The sequence below is a fragment of the Mesoplodon mirus genome, assembly GCF_964341445.2.
Source record: "Mesoplodon mirus genome assembly, chromosome: 8".
Classification (NCBI taxonomy): domain Eukaryota; kingdom Metazoa; phylum Chordata; class Mammalia; order Artiodactyla; family Ziphiidae; genus Mesoplodon; species Mesoplodon mirus.
In genome coordinates this window covers 73,379,059-73,402,467 of record NC_138984.1, presented here as the reverse complement: position 1 = coordinate 73,402,467, position 23,409 = coordinate 73,379,059, and the positions used below count along the sequence as shown (strand labels likewise).

General features: G+C 37.6%; 1 pseudogene across 1 annotated transcript; it reads left to right on the top strand.

Annotated features, from left to right (window-relative positions):
* The first annotated feature begins 21,484 nt into the window (after window positions 1–21,484).
* Window positions 21,485–23,180, top strand: LOC309809841 (hsc70-interacting protein-like; annotated as a pseudogene). Its single transcript has one exon. The product of its transcript is annotated as a hsc70-interacting protein-like (transcript).
* The last annotated feature ends 229 nt before the right edge of the window (window positions 23,181–23,409 follow it).

Genomic DNA, 23,409 nt, shown 5'->3' with positions numbered 1-23,409 from the left:
AAACTAGTGAATATAACAAAAAAGAAGCAGACTCACAGATACAGAGAACAAACCAGTGGTTGCCAGTGGGAAGAGGGAAGGGGGAGGAGAAATATAGGGGTAGGAGAAATATAGGGGTAGCAAAGTAAGAGGTACAAACTACTAGTTATAAAATAAGCTACAAGTATATATTGTACAACACAGGGAATATAGCCTATATTTATATATATTTTTTTGTGGTATGTGGGCCTCTCACTGTTGTGGCCTCTCCCATTGTGGAGCACAGGCTCCAGACGAGCAGGCTCAGTGGCCATGGCTCACAGGCCCAGCCGCTCCACGGCATGTGGTATCTTCCCAGACCAGGGCACGAACCCGTGTCCCCTGCATTGGCAGGTGGACTCTCAACCACTGCGCCACCAGGGAAGCCCTAGCCAATATTTTATAATAACTAAATGGAATACAACCTTTAAAAATTATGGATCACTATATTATATACCTGTAACTTATATAATATTGTACAGCAACTACAATTCAGTAAAAAAAGACATTCAACAACAACAACAAAAAGTATACAGCAGTTACTCTCCCAGCAAGAGCACCCTGGCCCTGCCCATTACACAGAGCAGCTTAGTGCTAGATCTGGTGCAGGCAGATCCTGGGAGAAGACTCAGGTGGCAGCCTAGATCTCAGGTGGCAGCACAGCTGTAACAATACCTCCACCCAGAACGCCCTAACCCCCAGTCACAGCCTACTTCACACCAGCCTTGCCCTAGATATGGGTCATACACAGAGAAAAGGACATGACCTTGGGCTGCTTCTGAGCAGAACCGCACATGTATACACAGGTGGCACATAGGTCCTCTGTGAACACATGGGCCTCACTTGCTTCAGCAATCACCTCCTTTGGGCCAGGGCACACACTCAAGGGCAATGGAGCATGATTGAATCTGACCATGAGGGCTTCTAATCCAATAATTGGGGAGCAGATCTCACCCCTGACAGGACAGTGATAGCAACAGAGGAGAGGAAGCCCCACCTCACATCCTGCACAGGCTCTAGATAATACAACACAAACTACACTCCCTATCAAGGGGATGACAGCCAGCACACCCTGAGGAAAGCAGTGGCTGGCAGTCATGCCAAAACCAGCCCTCACACCAAAAACACTGGACATGCACAGTCTACACAGGTATGCTCCCACATAAAAAACACCCCTTCAAAACCACAATAGATAACTGTTTCTCCTAAAGCTTATAGAGACAGAGAAACTTAGGTGAAATGAAAAGGCAGAGGACCTACTCCCAATTAAAAGAACAAGAAAAATCTCCTAAAAGAAAAAATAATGAAACATAGCTCTCACCATTCTACTAGACCATGAGTTCAAAAAGGAGGTATTAAAAACACTAACTCTCCGGAGCCTGTGCTCCGCAACGGGAGAGGCCACAACAGTGAGAGGCCCGTGTACAGCAAAAAAACAAACAAACAAACAAACAAAAAAACCCACTAAGATTATCAATATAAATGCATATCACTGTAACAAGGAACTAGAAACCATAAAGATGAACTCAAAAATAGACAATTCAATTATAACAGAATAAATGACACAGAAGAACAATAAGTCATCTGGAAGACAGGATAATGGAAATCATCTAATCAGAACAGCAGACAGAAGAACAAATTAAAATAATGAAAGCAACATACAAGATCTATGGGATAACATAAAAAGCACCAACCTACCCATAACAGGGTTTCTGAAGGGAGGGGGAGGGGGATCAAAAAATGTATCTCAAGAAATTATGGCTGAAAACTTCCCAAATCTAAAGAAGGAAACAGATATCCAGATACAGGGAGCACAGAGGGTCCTAAACATGATGGACCCAAACAGACCAATACCAAGTCATATAATAATTATAATGGAAAATTTTAAAAACAAAGGATTCTAATGGCAGCAGGAGATAAACAGAGTCAGTTACAAGGGAACTTCCATAAGATTATCAGCTGATTTCTCTGCAGAAACCTTGCAGGTTAGAAGGGAGTGGCATGATATATGCACAGTTCTGAAAAAGAAAACCTGCAACCTAGGATACTCTACCCAGCAAGATTATCACTTAGGAGAGAAAGAACTTCTCAGACAAGCAAAAACTAAAAGAATTCAGCAATATTAAACCTACCCTAAAAGAAATATTGAAGGGTCTTCTCTAAATGGAAAAGAGGCAAGAATCTATAGGAAAGAGAAAATCACAATAGCAAAGGAAACTATATGAGAGGATTGAAGATCACTTGAATAAGCCAGTACATAGATTTTTAAAATTGTATAAATAACTATAACTACAATAAACAGTAAAAAGATAAGCATGAAGTTGCAAAATAAGATATCAAAATCACAAAATGTGGGGAAAGGGGATATAAGAATGTAGATCTTTTAGAATGTGTTTGAACTTGTATGACTATCAGTTTAAAGCAAGTAGATATAGTTATGGGTTAACATACTTGACCTACATGGTAACCACAAATCAAAAACATACAATAGATTCACAAAAATCAAAAAGAAAGGAACCCAAGCATACTACAAAAGAAAATCAAACCATAATCAGAAAAACAAAAAGTAATGAACAATGAACTACAAAAACAACTAGAAAACAAGGATTAAAATGTCAGTAAGTACAAACCTATAAATAATTACTTTAAATGTCAATGGACTAAATGCTCTGATCAAAAGACAGAGTTGGTATATTGGATTAAAAAACCAAAAACCTGCAATATGCTGCCTACAGGTGAGTCCCTTCAGGGTGAAAGACAGCCTGAAATTGAGAGCATGGAAAATGATATTTCATGCAAACAGAAATGACAAGGAAAGCAGGGCTAGTATACTCATCTCAGACAAAACAGACTTTAAAACAAAGGCCACAAAGACAGATAAAGAAGGGCATTATATAGTGATAAAAGGATTACATTTGTTGACACATGCACCCACGATAGGAACACCTAAATACATAAAATACTAACAGACATAAAGGGAGAAATTAACAATACTATTAATACAGTAATAGGAGACTTTAACACCCCACTGACAACAATGGACAGATTATCAAGACAGAAAATCAATAAGTCAACAGAAATCTTCAATAACACATGAGACTAGTTGGACTTAACTGACATCTACAGGACAGTACATTCCTCCCCACCCCCAAAGAATACAAATTCTTTTCAAGCGCGCATGGAATATTCATTAGAATAGATCACCTACTAGGTGACAAAACAAACCTCAACAAATTTAAGAGGATAAAAATTATTTCAAGCATCTTTTCTGACCACAATGGTTTGAAACTAGAAATTAACCAAAGAAAAATAAGAACACATGGAGACTAAACAACATGCTACTAGAAATGATGAAACCAAAGAAGAAATCAGAAAATAAAGACAAATGAAAATGAAAACACAAATTTCCAAAGTCTATGGGATGCAGCAAAAGCAGTTCTAAGAAGGAGGTTCGTAGTGATACATGCCTTCCTCAAGCAAGAAAAATTACAAATAAACAATCTAACCTGCCATCTAAAAGAATCAGAAAAAGAATAACAACCGAAACCAAAAGTCAGCAGAAGTAAGGAAATAATGATCAGAGAGGAAGTAAGTAAAACAGAGATAAAAACCAATAGAAAAGATCAATAAAAACCAAGATCTGGTTTTCTGAAAAGATAAACAAAATTGAAAGATCTCTAGCCAGGCTCACCAAGAAAAGAGAGAGGACACAAATAAACAAAATGAGAAATAAAAGAGAAGTAACAACAGATACCACAGAAAAATTGTGAGAATATTATGAACAGTTATATGCCAACAAATTGGACAACCTAGAAAAAATGGACAACCTTCTAGAAACATACAGCCTGTCAAGACTGCATCAAGAAGAAACAGACAATTTGCACAGACTGATCCCCAGAAGTGAAAAAATCTGTATTTAAAGAGCTCCCTGAAAACAAAAGTCCAGAACTAGATGGTTTCACTGGGGAATTTACCAAACATACAAAGAAGAAATTATACCTATTATTCTCAAACTATTCCAAGTGATTGAAGAGGAGAAACAGTGCTAAACTCATTGTATGAGGCCACCATCACCCTGATACCAAAAGCAGACAAAGACACTACAAAAAAAGAAAATTACAGGCCAATATCTTTGATGAATATGGATGTAAAAATCCTCAACAAAATATTAGCAAACCAAATCCAACAGTACATAAAAAGGATCATACACCATGATCAAGCTGGATTCATAACACAGTGACCAGTATGGCTCAATATATGCAAAAAAAATCAATGTGATAACACCACATTAACAATAGGAAAGACAAAAATCACATGATCATCTCAATGCAGAAAAAGCATTTGACAAAATTCAACAACCATTCATGATAAAAATGGGTATAGGGGAACATATCTCAACATAATAAAAGCCATTTATGACAGATCTATAGCCAACATAATACTCAATGGTGAAAAGCTGAAAGCCTTCAGGAACAAGACAAGGATGTCCACTCACCATTTCTATTCAACATACTATTGGAAGTCCTAGCCACAGCAATCAGACAAGAAATAAAGGAATCCCAATTGGAAAGGAAGAAGTAAAACTGTTACTGTTTGAAGATGACATGATACTGTATATAGAGAACCCTAAAGTCTCCACACAAAAGCTATTAGAACTAATAAATGATCAGCAAGGTAGTAGGGTACAAGATTAATATACAGAAATCTGCTGCATTTCTTTACACTAATAATGAAATATCAGAAAGTAAAAAAAAAAATCCTGTTTAAATTGCATTAAAAAGATAAAATGCCTAGGAATAACCTTAACCAAGTAGGTGAAAGACCTATTCTCTGAAAACTATTGAACATTGATGAAGGAAATTAATCAAAACAGTGCAATATTGGCACAAAAGTTATATAGATCAATGGAACAGAATAGAGAGCCCAGAAATAAACCCACGTACCTACAGTCAATTAATCTATGACAAAGGAGGCAAGAATGTACAATGGAGAAAAGACAGTCTCTTCAACAACTGGTGCTGGGAAAGCTGGACAGCTACATTTAAAATCAGTAAAAGTAGAATATTCCCTAATACGCTCACACCATATACAAAAATAAACTCAACATGGTTTAAAGACCTAAATATAAGACATATAAGATATGATAGCCTAAAACTCCTAGAACATAGGCAAAACATTCTCTGACATAATTCATACCAATATTTTCTTAGATCAGTCTCCCAAGGCATAAGAAATAAAAGCAAAAATAAACAAATTGTACCGTAATCAAACTTAAAAGCTTTTGCAGAGCAAAGGAAACCATCAACAAAATGAAAAGATGACTTATTATTAAATGGGAGAAAATATTTGCAAATGATGCGACAAGGGATTAATCTCCAAAATATGAAAACAGCTCATATAGCTCAATATTGAAAAAAAAAACAACCCAATCAAAAGATGGGCAGAAGACCTAAATAAACATTTTTTCCATAGAAGACCTACAGATGGCCAACAGGCACATGAAAAGATGTGAAACATCACTAATTATTAGAGAAATGCCAATCAAAACCACAATGAGTTCTCACTTCACACCTGTCAGAATGACTATCAAAAAGTCTATAAATAATAAATGCTAGAGAGGGCATGGAGGAAAGGGAACCCTCCTACACTGTTGGTGGGAATGTAAATTGGTGCAGTCACTATGGAAAACAGTATGGAGGTCCCTTAAAAAACTAGAGCTACCATATGATCCAACAATCCCACTCCTGGGTACATATCCAGAAAAAAATTAAAACTCTAATCCAAAAAGATGCACCCCAATGTTCATAGCATCACTATTTATAATAGCCAAGACATGGAAACAACCCAAGTGCCCATCAACAGACAATTTGCTTAAGAGGACTCCACACATACAATAGAATATTCCCGAGCCATAAAAAGGGATGAAATATTGCCATTTGCAGCAACATGGATGGACTAGAGAATATCATAAGAAGTGAAGTAAAGCAGACAGGGAAGACAAATATTATATGATATCACTTAAAGGTGGAATCTAAAAAATACAAATGAATCTATACAAATAAACAGAAACAGACACACAGACATAAAAAAGAAACCTGTGGTTACCAAAGGGGTGAGAGGGGGTGGAGGGGCAAATTAGGAGTATGGTATTAACAGATACAAACTACTATATATCAAATAGATAAGCAACAAGGATTTACTGTATAGCACAAGGATTTATATTCAGTATCTCGTAATAATCTATAATGGAGTATAATCAGAAAAACAAGTTCTGGGGATGTAATGTGCAGCATGATGACTAGTTACCAGTACTGTATCGTGTATTTGAAAGTTGCTAGGAGAGTAAATCTTAAAAGTTCTCATCACCAAAAAAATATAAAAATGTGAGATGATGGATTTTAACTAAATTGTGGTAACCATTTCATAACGTGTACATATCAAATTATTTTGTATACCTTAAATATGATGTTATATGTCAATTATATTTTAATGAAACTTGGGGGGGAGATAAAAAGATTGAATCCAGCAACATAGATTCTGAATCCAGCAATATATAAAAATTAAGTTGCATTTCAAGAATGCAAGTTTGGTTTATCATTCAAAAATCAATGTATTTCGTTATATTAAAAGGGTAATAAAACACCATGTGATAATTTTAGTAGGTATGGAAAACGTATTCGACCAAACTTAACACCCACGCATGATAAAAACTCTCAGAGGTGGGAATAGAAGGGAATTTCTTCAACCTGATAAATAGCATCCATAAAGAGCCTACAGTTAATATCATACTTAATGGCAAAATACTAAGTTGCTTTCCCCCTACGACTGGAAACCAGACAGGAACATACCTTTCTACCTCTTATATTTAACATTGTATAAATGGTACCAGCCAGGCAATAAGGCAAGAAAAATAAAAAGCACAGAGATGAGAAGGGAAGCAGTAAAACTGTATTTATTCCTAGACAACATGATCATGTAGACAGAAAATTCTAAGGAACATACAAATAGCCACTATAATAAATGAGTTTAGCCAGACCAATTTACAATAATCAATTGTATTTTTACATACTAGCAGTCCACAGCTGGAAATAGAAGTGAAAAAACAGTATGTACCACTAACAATAGCATCAAATAGCATCACATTTGAATATTACTGATGGGAATGTAATACCCCCCAATTCTACTCTCAGGTATTTGCACAAAAGAATTGAAAACATATGCCCATATGCAAATAGTGTGAAAGACATTTATACTTATATTGGCAATAAAATAAAATTAAAAATAAACCTAAGGCATATAGAAGTATATAAAAATAGAAAGTGAAAATATTGCTTCTCTCCCCAGTTTCATTTTCTAGATATATCCACTGTTAATAGTTTGTCAAATCATTCTAGACTTCAATGCATAAACACATACATATTACTGTTATACAACCTGTTTTACCACAGCACAATATAGCATGGATATTATTTGTGTTAATAACTTTCTTTCCAAACAGCTCTTGATGTACTGTAATTTACTTAATAGATTAAAATTTTTTTCCAATGTTATATATATAATTTGCATATGTAATATGATGCTATATATATAATTTGTTGGAAGGACAGATGCCCAAATTTTTAACAGTAGCTATTTTTTATATAATTTTTAAAGATTACTTTCCATTTACAGTTATTTCCAAAATATTGACTATATTCCCTGTGTTGTGTAATACATCCTTGAGCTTATCTTACATCCAGTATTTTGTATCTCCCACTCCCCCACCCATATATTGCCCCTCCCCTCTCTCTCCACTGGTAACCACTAGTTTGTTCTCTATATCTGTGTCCGCTTTGTTATATTCAGTAGTTTGTTCTATCTTTTAGATTCCACACATGTGACATCACACAGTATGTCTTTCTACGTCTGACTTATTTCACTTGACATAATGCCCTCCAAGTCCATCCATGTTGCTGCAAATGGTAGAATTTTGTTTATGGCTGAGTAGTAATCCATTGTGTGTACGTATATTACATACAATGTGTATATAAACCACGTGTTCTTTATCCATTCATCTGTTGATGGACAGTTTGATTCCATATCTTGGGAATTGTAAATAGTGCTGCTATGAACACTGGGGTGCATGTAACTTTTTGAATTAGTGTTTTTGTTATTTTTGGATATATACCTAGGAGTGGAACTGCTGGTCACATGGTAGTTCTATTTTTAGTTTGAGAAAACTCTGTACTGTTTCCCACAGTGGCTGTGCACCAATTTACATTCCCACCAGCAGTGTACAAGGGTTTCTATTTTCCTTTTATCCACACCCTCACCGACATTTGTTATTTGTTTTCTTTTTGATGATAGCCATTCTGACAGGTGTGAGGTGACATCTCATTGTGGTTTTGATTTGCATTTCCCTGATGATTAGTGATGTTGAGCAGTTAATAGATTTCTTATTAGACAATTAGGTTATTAGTGTTTTACAAAGCCAAACACGCTTGTATATTTTTATATACTTGTGCAAATCATTCTTTAGATATCTTAGAAAATTTAAATTCTAATAGCTACTGGCAAATTGCCCTTCAATACTTTGCTAAGTACACACCTATGAATAGCAGTATTATAATGCACAAGCCAATGTATTTATTTTTCTTCACTGCTCAACTCTGAGAAAGTTTCTCTCTTTTGCTTACAGCCGAGTTAGTTCGGGAAGGCTAATGGCACACACAATCAGCTTCTTTGAAGCTTCAAGTTCAAGATCCCAGTCTTAGAAAAACTAAATATCATTTGTAGGTGTTACTTATTGAGCATTTCCTGTTCCAAATATTCAGAAACACCTGGGGGCCCATTCTTTTAAAGGTGAAATTCAAGTTTAAGACTAGAAGAATTCATTTTCTTGATTTTAATTTTATCCTTATTGTTTAAGACTTATTCTCTTAACTTCAGACTAGTGCAATCTTTCCTTTATGCACCTAGTTCACTAAGAATGGAACTCTCTCCTTTATGCACTTAGTTCACTAAGAATGGAATTCTCTTTTCTATATCTAACCATTGCTAAGAGCTAAAGCACCATTCAAAATATCCTGGCTGGAAGAGTAAGATTTTCAACCAGGTGGGAATGGTAAAAAAAACAAATTAACTTGTATTAATGGGTGCTAATGGGCACTTATAATGATAAGAAATTGGTTAAAACCACTCTCCATTTCCCTACTGTGTGCAGAACACTGACAGACTTTAAACAGACTGTGTACTTTATCACCCAATTAAGCATTTGATAAATGAGATCAGAATCTTTAGTAGACTGAAGCCTTACAAAAAAAAATCACTTACATGAGCTCTTTCACCTTAAGAGAAGGTAACTACTTAAACCTATTGCTCAGCAGCTGGTCAATGAAGGAGTCTTGTCTATCTTCTTTTGAGGGTTCAAGACCTTTACAGGGTAGCAGATGAATATTTGCTTTTGCTTGACCAAAGCCATAAGGCTGCTTGGAATGTAGGTTGGGATACTCAAGCACAGTTTTTATTATATTTGAGCCCATACTCATGCATCTATTAGATTATAGCATTAAGTGATGGAAATACTACTTTACGTTCACAACTTGTGTAAGTCTTTGCATACCCTTTCTTCCTCCTGACAGCCCAGGATGACCTGATGTCCAGCTTCCTCAAGGAAAAGTGCTATATTTGAATTTAAAGAACACTTAATATTAAGGGGAACTGAAGGTCACTCCAACATAATTGAGTTTGACTGAGAAGTTAGAGCTCCTTGATAGACTGAAGTTTGAGGGAACAAGACTTTCTCAGTGCCTCACCTGATACAGTGAATTCAGAGTTCATGCCCCCATGGTAGAACTTCCTGGTAATGTCTCAAAGTATATATCAGGCTCTGTACCACTTGATAAGTCTCTGTACCACTTGATATGCCTCTGAAAGAAAAGACTCCAGGTAGTGGTGTGTAGGTATAGGTATAGGGGAGGAGGGGCAAGCAGGAGAGGGAGAGGAGGAGGGGAGGAGCACGGAGGCAGCTGGTGGTGGTGGTGATTTAACAGCTCTATCAGACAAATATCAACTACCATTAGATGTGGGCAGGAGCTCAATGTAGAAGATTCTAAATTGGGGTCAGAGACTGAAATCTAACAACAGTGCTGTGTAGTATAGAGACTTCTGAATTTGTTTTTCTTAACACAGTGAGAGACTCATCACTAAAGCATTTTCTCTTTTACACATGCAATGACAAATTTTTATTCAAAAAATTTCACTCAACGTATAATTACTGGGTCCCTGCTCTATGCCAGGCACTGAAGCATATAATGGAAATGGTTTCTGCTCTCATAGAGCTTAGAATCTCGTGTTGGAAAGATACCTTTTTATATTTACAAATGGAAGTGCTAAAAAAAAAAAAAGGAATTCCATCTATAAAGTAAAGGATGAGCTCCCTGGAGGAAGTGATGTTTGAGGGAGTTCTGAAGGAAGAAATAGGGTTTAATCACATACATGGGGAGTTGGAGGGGGAGGGGAGGGATTTAAGCGTGAAAAATAGCCAGTGTAGCTGGGAGTGAGTGCTGGGACCAGGCTAGCCCAGTGGGCATGCAGGCCTTGCAGTCATGGTAAGGGCTTTGTTTATCCTAAGAGTAGTGGAAAACCACTGAAAGTAGTGAAAGAGTGAGATTAAGTTTAGCTGCACTATAGGAGACTGGATTACTACACCGTTCACTCATTTTCTCCAAACCTTTATGAAGAACCTACTGGTTAGGTACTGCAGTTAACCAAAATTTAGAGAATATAATCATGCTCTTGAAATGCTCACAGTCTAATTGGGGAGACGGGCGTGGGTTTGGGGGTTTTATTGCAGCTGTAAAAAATTACCACACATTTAGGATTTAACATAATTTGTTGTCTTACCGTCCTGGAGGTCAGAACTCTGAAATGCATTTCACTGGGCTGAAATCAAGATGTTGGCAGGCTCATGGACGTTCTGGAGGTTCTAGGGGAGAACTGTTATTATTTTTCCATCGTCCAACTTCTAGAGACTACATTCCTTGGTTTGTGGTTGGGCAACTCCGACCTCTGCTTCCGTGGTCACAGCTCTTCTGACTCTCCTGCCTTCCTCTTTCCCTTTTAAGAACCTTGTGACCTCACTGGGCACACCTGGATACTCTTGTGTCTCAAAATCCTTAATTAATTCCATCTGTAAAGTTCCTTTGCCATGCAAGATTACATACTCACAGGTTTTGGGGATTAGTTCACGGCCATCTTGGGGGAGGGGCACTATACTTTCTATCACAGCATGTAATTAAGTGATGAACAAAAGGCTGACAGGGAAGGTTGAACCAAGACAAGAATGTTTCTCCAATTTGCCTTATTTTCCGTTGTTACCTAAGAGTACACTGCCATGATTCTGCAAAGGACAGTTTCCTTCCATGTTTTAAATCAGACCTATTCTGAATATTTTTATATCTTAAATGAAAATAAATCTATAAAGAATTTTTCAAATCATCACTACAAAGAAACAAGCCTAATTGTCGTGGTCTGGTAAACAGCAAATTTCATCAGGGTTTTTGTCTAGCTCCTAAGTGTAAATTGAATAGAGCACAGAGCACTTTCCAAACTTTAATGCATTTTCAAATCTTGTTTAAAAGCTGATGCATTACATCAGGAGTGCAACTTGAAATTCTGCTTTCCATTATGCTCTCAGGTGATGTGATGCTGCCTATCTGAAGACTACACTTTGAAAAAAGCAAGGACTGAGATTTCTGTCAAAAATCCTCCTAACATGCACAAAGAGTGTGGAGTTCATAACTTGGGAGAGAAAACAGTCATTAGCTCATGAAGAATACAGTAAGATGTGTGTGTTTGTGTGTGTGTGTGTGTAGATGAAATAAATTGTTGACTAGTTATACTATTTCATTCGGAGGAAGAGCTTAATATCCATGCAGTTTCTTAGGACCAAGGATCAAAACATGGAGAAAAGTTTCTTCCTGTGAACTTACCTCATCTGAGTTGGAAAACTGGGACGATTTCATTCCTCTAAAGACTGTTAGAGGTCAACACTTTTATCTTACCTAACCTGCCTGATATTTGAAGCCGTGGAGCCAGTGATGTGGCGGCACTGGCAGGAACAACCGATTGTGAAATATTCAGCAATTTTGTGAGCTGGTTGTGAATCCACTGGTAGCTTGATGGATTGGCAGACGGATCCCTGGTGGGAGTATTTACACCATGGAAACTGATAAGTGCTACAAACAGTGCTGGCTTGCTTCCTTGCTCTCCCTAAGGGAGCCGGTTTACCAGCATACCACTGCCACAAACCCACTATTTCTTTTACTTTGTACATTTTAGCAATGGCAGGTGATACACTGGGTCTAGACTTAGCCTTTCTCCCTAGTCTACCTGCCTGGGCGCCCTGCAAATGCAACTCTATGTGTGCAAGTAGCTTCACATGGCATCCTCTAAGTCCAAACTCCTCCTAGTTTCCCAGAGCTGAGTTGTGATTTGGGCTAGAAGTGAATTTCTCAGAAGTAATTTAACGTACTTAGAAGCACAAACTCTACTTGAATTTTTAGGCTTTTCTTTTTTTTTAGACTTCTCTTGTGAGACGCTCCAAGGCATCTCGGAACAAGTCATTTATCTACAAATTACTCCTTTTAGAAAGAAAGTTGGGCCAGTCATGTTATTTTTTTCTGCCACTAGTGGTCTAATCTGAAGAGGAACAGCTGAGAAGGAGCATGCAAAAATTAAGCCAGTTGGGTGTGCGTGGGAAAAGGGGGCCCTAGGGTGTAGCTGGAGCAGGTAAAAATAGAGTTCCAAGGATGTCGTATTTGTGTGTGTTGGGGGAGGGATTGTGAACAGGGATTAACAGGTAGGGAATGGGGTGGAGGGATAGAAGAAACAAAGGTGATAGTTTTCCAGGAGGCCCAGTATTAGTTGGTTAAGCCTCAACGTTTGTGTATTATTATTAACCAATTACTCTGGTACTAGGCAGCTTTATGAAAATTATCTAATTTGATCCTTTCTCCTGATATTTACAAGTTAGTTGAGATGGCAGCAGTATCCTTATTTACTGATAAAAAAACAAAGTTTAAGTCACAGACCTGGTATGAAGCCAAGCTCAGACAAGGAGTGGGCAAACTACAGTCTTCAGGCCAAATATGGCCCACTGTCTGTTTTTTTGAATAAAGTTTTGTTGGAACACAGCCATTCCCAACTCTATACTCTTGCCTGTGGTTCCTTTTTGCCCTGTAACAGCAGTTGATTAGTTATGACAGAGAAGTCTTGACAGGAACTGTATAGCACACAAATCCAAAAAAAGCTCTGCAATCCGGCCCTTCACAGGAAAATCTGCTGACCCCCACCTTTAGATCCCAGATCCCACTGTGCCAGCTAAGTCAGTCTGATTGATGCCAGTAGTGTACAGGACCACAAACTTGACATAATTTTAGGAGTATTACAGACCTCTGGTGCAAAAACAATACCAAAACAATACCACAGTAATAGCTAAAATTCCTACCATCAATCACTTCTGGGAATTAAAGCATGGAAGGTTTTATTTTAAATATTATCTAGGGAAAATAGTAACTTCAGTGTTAGTTTTTAACATTCTATGAAATAAACTTAATTAATTTATTTATGAACCAAGAGGCAGGTATGTCCTAAGTGAATGGGCCATGAGATGGAAAGTTTTGGTGGGATGGGGGATGTCATCTAAAGCAGCATGGTGCGAGTCTTGAGATGAAAACCAAGAGAAAGCAAGCTCCTTGGTGGCCCAACAATCAGTGTTTATAAAAACATGGTTAAGGGCCTCCCTGGTGGCGCAGTGGTTGAGAGTCCGCCTGCCGATGCAGGGGATACGGGTTCGTGCCCCGGTCTGGGAGGATCCCATATGCCGCGGAGCGGCTGGGCCTGTGAGCCATGGCCGCTGGGCCTGCGCGTCCGGAGCCTGTGCTCCGCAACGGGGGAGGCCACAACAGTGAGAGGCCCGCATACCGCAAAAAAAAAAAACAAAAAAACATGGTTAAGCATGGCCTTGGAACCTTCTAGGGTTATAGAAATATTCTGTATCTTGACCTGGATGATGGTTACATGGGTATACATATATGTTAGAAAAACCAATCGTTAAGTTGTATACTTAAGAGCTGTGCATTTTGCTATATGTTAACTAGACCTCAATATTTTTTTAAAAAAGAATACAAATGAGAGAAGATTGCCATTGGTGGTCAAAGAAAGCATCTGGTGCATTAAAAAAACATTTAAGTTAGATTTTCTTTACTGATAAATAAGCAAGCCTCATCATCTGTGAGACACCATATGCCCCCCACTCAGGCCTCACATCCAATTAACCAGGATGCCTAAAGTTACAAGGGTCTGGCAATTTATCACACCTGATAAAACAGAGCCTGAATAAATATATTAATATAGTTTAGTTACTGGTCTTCAAAAAAGAATATTAGTCAACATTTATTAAGTTATGTGCCAAGGAATATAGAATTTAGCATGCATTAACTCATTTCATCCTCATAATAACCCTGGAATATAGATACTATTATTATCCCATATTATAGATGAAGAAATTGAGACAGTAAATTGTCTAAGATATACTAAATCTAGGCAGATTGGCTCCAGAATTGCACTTTTTATCACTTTGCTATATAGCCTCTCAACAAAAATGGTCATTTCCTTTGGAATCCAAATTTACATAAGGACTATAAGATTATCTTTCTATTGAGAAACATGGGTTTGCTTCTACCACCTCCAGGTCTTCATTTGGTCTCTGGATTGTACTTAGTAAATATGCAATAAATATTTGGCAATTAAATTAAAGTGCATGTAGGACATGACATCAAAAGCACAAGCAACAAACACAAAAATGACAAGTGGGACTACATTAAATTAAAAAGCCTTTGTAATTAAAGGAAATAATCAACAGAATGAAAAGGCAACTGATAGAATGGGAGAAAATATTTGCAAACCATATATTTCATAAAGAGTTAATAGCCAAGATTTATAAGGAACTCCTACACTTCAACAGCAAAACAAAAAAACAAAAAACAAATATCCCAATCAAAAAATAGGCAAAAAACTTAAATGGACATTTCTCCAAAGAAGACATATAAATGGCCAACAGGGATATGAAAAGATTCTCAGCACCACTAATCAACAGAGAAATGAAGATCAAAACCATAATGAGATATCAATTAACACCCATTAGGATGGTCATTATAAAAAAAAAAGATAAGTGTTGGTGATGATGTGGAAAAATTGAAACCCTTGTACATTGTTGGTGGGAAGGCAAAATGGTGCAGCCACTTTGGAAAATAGTATGGAGGTTTCTCAAGAAATTAAGAATAGAACAATCATGTGATCCAGCAATCTCATTTCTGGGTACATATTCAAAAGAATTGAAATCAGGATCTCTAAGAGATATATATACTCCATGTTTGTTGTCCCATTAGTCACAATAGCCAAGCTATGAAAACATCTTAAAAGTTCATTAATGGGTGAATGGATAAAGGAAATGTGGTATATTTGTAAAAGAGAATATCATTCAGCCTTAAAAAAAAGAAGGCAGTCAAGCCATATGCAACAACATGGGTGAACCTGGAGGACAGTATGCTAAGTGAAATAAATCAGTCACAGAAAAACAAATATCACATGATTCCACTTTTGTAAATAGAGCTGCAATGAACATTTTGGTACATGACTCTTTTTGAATTATGGTTTTATGAGGTATCTAAATAGGTAAACTCATAGAAACAGAGAGCAGAGTGGTGGTTGCCAAGGTCTGGGTGGGGGAGGGGAAAAGGGAGAGTTGCTTTACAAAGGGTATAAAGTTTTAGATATGCTAGATGAGTAAATTCTAGAGATCTGCTGTACAACATTGTGCTTATAGGTAACAAAACTGTATTGTACACTTAAAAATGTGTCAAGAGGGTAGATCTCATATTGTGTTCTTACTACAATAATAAAAAAAAGAGGATCTGTCACTACTCAATATATAATTAGATCATTCCATTTACTCAAAGCTTTATAGCTCTTCCTTTGATGTTCAACATTCCTCTAAACTACAATAGGTAAATTCTCTCTCTCTTTTTTTATCCCAGTCTTCCTTTGTTTAGCTCCTTGTTATACCTTATCTATAAAGGATCTCAAATTTTTAGAAAAAATTTAAAAATAAAGCACACAGGTGAATCTGGGGAATTACAGAGCCAACAGCGTTTAGTCAGCCCTTAAAAGCCTATCTCAAATGTCACCTCCTTTGTGAAGTATTCCCCAAATCTTTAGGCAGGATGAATCTCTCCTTCCTCTCTGTTCTTTACAGCTCTGTGGCTATTGACTTATGTTGGCATTTATTACATTTGTAACTCCACATAGAGAGGAAGTGTATCATAACCAGTCATATCCCAGAGCCTAGCACATCTGGCATGTAGTGGATCCTCAATAAATATTTGATTTCTGAATGAAGGAAAACACTTTCAGAGGCGCTTGGAAACTTTGTGTTATTTTGTATACAGAGTAGCATCCTTAAATTGATTGAGTGGCAACGGAAACTGACAAGTACACTAAGATTAGGCAATGGCTGATTGCTAATTAGCAGTCTGCTCTAATAGTCCTTGCATTTGTTTGGTTACTAAGCACAAATTCCTCCCCAAAAAACTCACAAGTGATTTTTGAAGTCATCGACATAATTTTTTCAATGTATTTATCCATGGATTCCCCCAAACCCCACCTCCAACCAACAGTCTTGAGGAATCCACCAATGTGTTTCTCAGTTTAATTCCTATAGTACTTGATAGATTAAAGCATTTTATAATTCTGATTTCCTGTTCCATGCATCAGTCTAAATATTTGTGTTTAGGTTTGAGTTCTGGACATTTCCTTAGACCATTCTACCAAATGCCATTGAAAGAATTACTGGGCTTGTACATCTGCTACCATTCTCAAACCACTGGCTGATCTTCAGAACTAATTACAGCCCTCTTTCCTGCAGCTTCTGAAACCTTTTTCAACACATTGCTCAAGACGGTCACTACTAAATAAACAGATGACGCCTAGGCAGTGTTTAATACCCACTTAAATACCCAAGATTTAACTGTCCATACCACTGGGCTACCTTCCAAGCCATGTTTTCACAACCATTGTGCCTCTCTCTCTCTCTTTCACTTTCATTCTTTCACATGTACCTGAACCACCTAAAAACCCTCAATCTGAAAAGCTACAACAGTTATCAAGGTTTTCATTGTCCTGGGGCCTTGAAGTTTTCCCTACCCTTTCAACCTTTAGAGGTCTCAAGGCCTCGGTCTTTTGCCTGGACTTTGGGCCACTTGCATTCCTCTCTCCCTGAGTATTATTTTTTCCTCCCAACATGACACAGGATTCAGAAGATTTGGTTCTTCCTCTCAGGCTACCTAGGTCTTACAGATTGAACGTTAGTAAGTACAATTCTCTATGCTTCTGAATCTATAGCAAAAAAAAAAAAAAAAAAAAAGTGTGAAGACTCCTAGGAACCATTAACAGAAGTATCTAGAAAGAATCACCCTCTTCATTAGCACATTATTATTATGAGTTCCAGATTTGTTGGTGGTCATGATAGGAGCTGGGTCCCTAAGGAAATAACATATTCTCAAGAGTGGGGTCTTTGATGATGGAAAATACCTAAAAGATGGACTAACTCATATCTTAAGATGTGATGTGTAACATCCCCAACTGCAACTCTCCATTCTTTTACCCATATCTAAAGTCTGTGGTGACTCTATGTACAACCTGAAACTCAAGGAATAGCCATGTTTAACTGTTGATTGGCATGAACTAAGATAAATGAGTAATTTCAGGAATGTAACAACACTTCTTGACTCTCCCTTCCCAGTGCTCCTTTTCACTGAGAAACTGCTCTTCTCTTATCCCAGGTGATTAAGCGTTATCAGATTGACTGAGTGATCTAAGGCACCAGACTCAAGCCGTTCTTCCCATGTGATTAACACGCAGTCAATCATTCTCTGTCCATCATGACTGGTCCGCAAAGCAGGCCAGCAGAATTCCTCTCAGACACTTCCTAAACATGGGTTCTAAGAAGGAAGTTTCTCTCATCTGATATGGAAAGTTGTACCAGCCACATAAAACTTGAATTGATGCTCATAATGTCCACCATGCGGAAAAACCCACCAAAAAATCAAACCAATATATAGAGTAAAGCAGAACCAAGAGATAAAGAGAAAGAAATTCCTGATGACATTACCTGAGCATCTAGATCTTATCATACCTGATCCATTCTATCGTTGTACTTGTCAATTACATTGGTCAATAGAATTTTTTTTTGGCTTAAAGTAGTTTGCAATGTGTTTCTGTCACCAGAAGAAACCTGATTTATACACATATTTGAAATATATATTATGTATGAAATATGATCTTAAAATTTGGGAAACCCAAGTTATACCCTAAAATATGCTCATTGGAGCTGCCACTATATTCCAACTTACTGCATCTAAACGACTCCCTGGAGTTCCTACCACCAAAGACCTAAAGATCAGCTAAGAAGCAAAAGCAAGAACCACCTTAATTAATTCCTATTCTGGTTAGGCAGATCCACCTGCCTCTTGAATGAAGCCTTCCTACCTCCTTTATATTATGTCTAAAGCCATCAACATCCCTATCACTAATATGGCACGTACTCTTCTACTTTATACTTAACCCGAAAAAAAAAAGATGTGTAAAAGTTTGCATATTAAATGTCCTGCTCTCAGCCTTTTGCCCCATTTGGATTCCTGAGCACTGGCAGCCTGTCATATACCCTTCAGGTCAAAGATTAAAAGAGTTTTCTCTAAGGAATTTTACCAGCCAAGAAAAAAAGTCTTTGAGATGATGTTGAAAGCTCTTTTAATTAAATATTTCACCCATGCACAGAGAGCTTTCAATCAGCTTTTCAGAGTACCATTCTCACATATAATTAGCAAACAGCTGGAGAGCAATGCCAATACAAATACAGAGGTCAAAACTAACAAGAAAAGGATAAACATAGAGGAAACAAAGACTATTTTTATGAAGAAGAAAACCTAGAAAACAACACATGAGCTATAATTGATATCCAGAGGATTTGAAGACAAATGCTGCAAGCATTGAATAAGATCAGGAATGTGTGTGTGTGTATACATACATACATACATATATTCAGAAACAACAACAATAAAATTTCTTTGGAAATTTAGATGAGAGTAGAAATGAAGAAATAATAGAAAGACTCAGAAGGTGGGGCTGAGAAAATCTCTCCAAAAAGTCAGGCAATATGACATAGTATGGAAATAATGGAGAAAACATAAGACTTAGGAAGAATCCAGATAATCCAAAATCTGCTTAACAGGTGTTACAGAAAGGGGAAACAGAGAAAATGAGGAGAGGGAATCGTCAAAAAGTAATTTGAGAAATTTTTCCTAAACTCAACATCATTTTCTAGACTAAAAGGGCTCATGAAAAGCTCAGCATGATGGAAGCAAAAAGACCCACACTGTATCAGATACCTCTTATGTAATACATCAGATCCACCTGGCCTCTTGTTTCAATTACTGTTATGGCAACCAGATCTGCCAGGCTCCCACAAGGTTCACATGTTTTTCACCTCAAGCCAGTACTGCATGCCTCTTGACTTCTTTGCTGAGGCTTTTCTATTGGCACTAAAGAGTGGGATGTTACAGAACCCTGTTTGAAGCTCACACAACCTCAAATTTTTCTTACCTGGAAAACCAGTGCTAAAACATATGAAGATATATCATCATGAAATTTTAGAACACTAGGGATTTGAAAAAATCCTAAAAGCTTCTGGAGAGAAAAAGAAACAGATCACATGCAGAAGATCAAATATCACAACAACACTAGAAAGCTAGAAGAAAATGAAGCAAAACTTTCCAAGTTCTGAGGAAAAACAAATTCCTATAACCAGAAGCAGAAAAGGCATTTGATAAAATTTAACACCTATTTATGAAAAAATTCTTAACAAACAAGGAAGTGAAGAAATCTTCTTAGTCAAGTAAAAAGTATTTATAAAAATATAACCTGCAAAACTACTGATCAAATATGCAGGTAAAATAAGGGCATACAACTTCACAAAAAGCAAACATATAACAAAACAAAACAAAAAAATTTCTCACATATCTTTTCTCAAGTAGTTACCAGAGGATTTGATCCACCAAAAATGAGGTAGTAAACCAAGAAGAAAGAGAACACGGGATACAGGAAAGAGGGAATCTAAACCAATAGACAGGGAAATGTAATCTCTAGGATGATGGTAAAGGGAGATGTCAGGAAAAATGTACAAAGGACTCGGATGACAACAAGACCAAGTAAAAGCAGGTCACAAGGCTCTAGGCTCTAGAAACTTCTTCAATAAGATAGAGCTAGAATACCTGAAGTGTTGAAACATAATAAGAGTGTAAATATACAACTAGAGGAGGTTTTGGAGATAAAAAAACAAGTTATCAACTCCAGGGAACCAAAAATGTGTGCAATAAATAAACACAATCATAGTATGTTATATGTTATATGGTCCAGCTATAAAAAACACTCACAAGCCAAAATAGTATAAACACAATATTTATCCAACCAAAATTATGGTATAATGATTTTGGGAAGATGGAGTGATAGGAAAGTTTTATGTATGGAGTAAAGCTGAAGAATGTAATAAAAAGCCAAATCTCTGCATTCTCCAGTAAAAATTCAATATTAAAAACAAAAGTCTCAAGAAGCAGCAACATAAGCAAAATGGAAGTAAGTATGAAAACAATCAACAGAAAGATTTGGAAATGATTGCCTTTGGGAGTGAGCACTGGGGTCAAGGACAGGGGACTGCTATTGTCTTGTTCTGCTCTATAAAAACATTGGAAAATTGACTCTTTAATCTCTGTGCATGTATAACCTTGGATAAACATGAAAATTTGGACTTCTGCTTTTAGCCATTAGGAAGAAACAAAGTTTGGACTTACTGTCAGGCCATAATCAACTAGATAGTTGAGCAAAATATATAAAACAATACTTCTCAGATATTAAACAACAGGAAGCACAGGATTGTGATAGTTGAGGTATGGGAAACTAATAAAGGTGGATCCTATGAGTCTTAGGAGTTCTGCCTGGAGGTAATTTCCCAAACTCAATGCAGAAAGAGGGAACCCCAAAGACTCTAGCAATCTCACTGGGTAGAGGAGACCATTCCAAGTTCAAGGAGTCTGAGGGAGCCTGAGTATGCGGGGAAGAGTAATGGAGAGAGAAAGATAAAAGGCTTCGGAAATATTCATAGGGTCCCCTTTATCGTTTGGCTAAATATCAGTCTGTACATTCATAGGGTGAAATTCTACAAGTGTGCAAAGAACAGTTTCTTAGGGGAGAACAACTGCCAGGGAGCTGCAAGCAGAACAACTCCAGAGTTCACACATCACTGGAAATATTTTGAGTTCACAATAGCCAGGGTAAAAAGTCCTTATTAAATAGAAAAAGCATTCAGTAGAGACCACGAAAGACTCAACCCTCACGTGTGGTCTTAGCTAGCCATCAAGTGAAGACTACTCTAGACATGCCTTAATAAAGTCTTTAAAAAATAACCCTTGAAAGAAATTTATCTACCAATAACCTAAATGATTACCAGAACAAAGCTCAATAAACACGTTTTTGAAGGACTCCAACAAAATTCAGCACTCAAATAACATAAAATTTACAATGTTCAGAATCCAAAAAAAAAAAAAATCACTACACATGTATAAAGAAGAGGAAATATAACCAATAACCAGGAGGAAAATCAGTCTATAGTAACAAATCTAGAAATTACAGAGATGTGGAATTAGTAGGCAGAAACTTTAAGACAACTATGATCATTATGCTTGAGAATTCAGAGGAAAATGAATACAAAGAGGAGGGAAAAAGAAGATATTTTAAAAAAACCAGAAAGGAACTTCAATAAATAAAAACTATAGGAGGTTCTAGTCTGTTCTGCCTCGCAGCACCCGCCCCCCCTTACGCGGTCACACTAAGCTAGCGCCGGGGCCAGGGATCCGGCCGCAGCCTCCGCTGCGCCCGCCGCCTCCGGATCATGGACCCCCGCAAAGTGAGCGAGCTTCGAGCCTTCATGAAAATGTGCAAGCAGGACACGAGCGTTCTGCACACCGAGGAAATGGGCTTCCTGAGGAAGTGGGTGGTGAGCATGGGGGGTAAAATACCACCTGCTACTCCTAAAACTAAATTGGAAGAAAATATCAAGGAAGAAAAAACAGTAAGAAGGCGGAAGAAAACATAAAGACAGAGGAACCATCAAGTGAGGAAAGTGATCTAGAAAATGACAGTGAAGGTGTGATTGAACCAGACACTGATGCCCCTCAAGAAATGGGAGATGAAAATGTAGAGATAACTGGGGAGATGATGGATCAGGCAAATGATTAAAAAGTAGCTGCCACTGATGCCCTAAATGATGGTGAACTACAGAAAGCCACTGACTTGTTCACAGATGCCATCAAGTTAAATCCTCATTTGGCCATTCTGTATGCCAAGAGAGCAAATGTCTTCATCAAATTACAGACGCCAAATGCTGCCATCCGAGACTGTGACAGAGCTATTGAAATAGATCCCGATTCTGCTCAGCCATACAAGTAGCAAAGGAAAGCACACAGACTTCTGGGCCATTGGGAAGAAGCTGCCCATGATCTTGCCCTTGCCTGTAAACTGGATTATGATGAAGATGCTAGTGCAATGCGGAAAGAAGTTCAACCAAGGGCCCAGAAAGTTGCTGAACATAGGAGAAAGTATGAGCAAAAACGTGAAGAGAGAGAGATCAAAGAACAGAAAGGGTCAAGAAGGCTCAGGAAGAACAAGAGAGAGCCCAGAGGGACGAAGAAGCCAGACGACAGTCAGGAGTTCAGTATGGCTCTTTTCCAGGTGGCTTTGCTGGCGGAATGCCTGGTAATTTTCCTGGAGGAATGCCTGGAATGGGAGGGGGCATGCCTGGAATGGCAGGAATGCCTGGGCTCAGTGAAATTCTTAGTGATCCAGAGGTTCTTGCAGCCATGCAGGATCCAGAAGTTATGGTGGCTTTCCAGGATGTGGCTCAGAACCCGGTAAGTATGTCAAAATATCAGAGCAACCCAAAGGTTATGAATCTCATCAGTAAATTGTCGGCCAAATTTGGAGGTCAAGCACAATGCCCTTCTGACAAATAAAGCCCCTGCTGAAGGAAAAGCAACTTAGATCACCTAATGGATGTCGCAATACAAACCAGTGTACCTCTGACTTTCTCATGAAGAAAGCTGGGGTGCTTTGAAGATAAACCCTACCCCTCTGCCCCAAATGCATCCGAAACATTTTACAGTGCTTTGCCATTAGGGTCTTCATTCAGATAATGTTTTCTTACTAGAAATTAAGAATTTAAAACAATTTTTAAACCTTAAA